Here is a 1,805-nt window from a genome sequence, read left to right on the forward strand (position 1 = left end):
CTTGGCAGTGGGCTGGGCCACGGCTTCCACGTGCCCCCCTTCCAGCAGTGACCCTTGGAAAGGCCTTTAGTCCCCACGTCATCCTGGAAATCATTAACAGCCTGGAAGCACCTGCAGCACCTCCGGAGCGGGACGTGGTGGTTGGGCATCGCTGCGGGGTGAGCACCAGCGCTGGTCCCCTGCCTGGTCCTACCATCCCCGAGCATCCTCCCTGGATGTGCTTGGAGCAATCCCCACAACAGGGGGATGAGCAGCTCCAGTGCCTAAAGGGGCTACAGGAAACCTGGAGAAGGGCTTTGGACAAGGGATGTAGGGACAGGACAAGGGGATTGGATGAGCTCTGAGGGAGAAACTCTTCCCTGGGAGGGTGCTGAGGCGCTGGCACAGGGTGCCCAGAGAAGCTGTGGCTGCCCCATCCCTGGCAGTGTTCAAGGCCAGGTTGGACACAGGGGCTTGGAGCAACCTGCTCTAGTGGAAGGGGTCCCTGCCCGTGGCAGGGCGTTGGAGCTGGATGAGCTTTAAGGTCCCTTCAACCCAAACCAGGCTGGGATTCTATGATAATGTTGTTATCTGAGGTCACCTCTAGACAAAAGACAGTGACACCTTCTTGTTTCTTAGATACTTTTATTTCTCTAACACTAGCAAAACCCCCAGGAAACAAATGCCTCCCTCCCACCCTCCCCAGTGCATAAATAGATTTTCCCCCGATGCAAATCCTTTCTCGGTTACAAGTCACTGGTATATGAAGTGTTATGAAAAATAATAACCAAAATAAAATTAAGAATCGAGTTCTCTTAAAAATAAAACAACAAAACAAATCCAAAATGACAACCATGGGGTTCCACACTGGGGCAGGGCCTTGGGGAAGGCTTGGATGTGGCCACCACGGCACCAGAGCTTCAGGCAGCGCATCCTCATCCTCTCCAGTCCTCGGAGGTGGGAATTGATGCCTGTGGGGCTGTGAGCCCCCTCAGCTCCCTAATGGAGCTGGGCTGCAGCCGTGCACCATGCGTGGTCCTGTGGTGTCCCCACAGCCGGTGTAAGAGGGGGTCTGCCCCAGTTACACGAGCTGGGGAGCCCACCCTGGCCAGGGCAATAAACGCATCATCTCTTAAAACTTACAGTCTTTTTATACTTTATTTTTAAATAAATTTGCTTTTAATAAAAGCAGAAAAAATATATTTTTTTAAATAGGATTTTCCCCCCCTCCCCTCTGATAAATTGGCAAAGAATCTGCTTTTGGAACTCTTGGGCAGGGCTGGTGCCAACCACCCTGCAGGGACAGAGCTCAGCACAACACAGTACCTCCCCGAAAAGAAGAGAAACCCAAATATAGATATATATTATAAATGTATAATTTCCATAAAACATATATTAAGGCATGTAATAGCAAAATAAAGGGCCAGCTTTATGAGCTAAGAGGGCTGCAGGAAGCTCGGGAGCAGAGCGGGATTTGGGGCTCCTGGGATCCTACTGGTATTGCGGAGATGGGGGTGATGGGGATGCAGGGGAGGGGGGGTCAGGATCAGGCCAGTAAGGAAAGAGCTGCAGGATGGAGGGTATCCAGCTCCTCACACCATCTGCCGTGCCCTAACCACGCCACACACACAACCTTGTGTGGAATTCCGCTTTTCCAGGCAGAACCAGCTTCTTTTCCTCCCTCCAGAAAGCTAAAGAAAAGGGGAAACTTGCTACAGGGAACCCAGACAAGTCGAAGGGTCTGGAGCGCAATGGCCAGGTCTTGGGGTGAGACCTGGTGCCAGATGGGGCTAAGACAGAGGTACCGCCTGGCCCCGAGCCCCGTC

Source organism: Nestor notabilis, unplaced genomic scaffold (genome assembly GCF_000696875.1).
Source record: "Nestor notabilis isolate BGI_N333 unplaced genomic scaffold, ASM69687v1 scaffold20387, whole genome shotgun sequence".
In the NCBI taxonomy this organism is placed as follows: Eukaryota; Metazoa; Chordata; class Aves; order Psittaciformes; family Psittacidae; genus Nestor; species Nestor notabilis.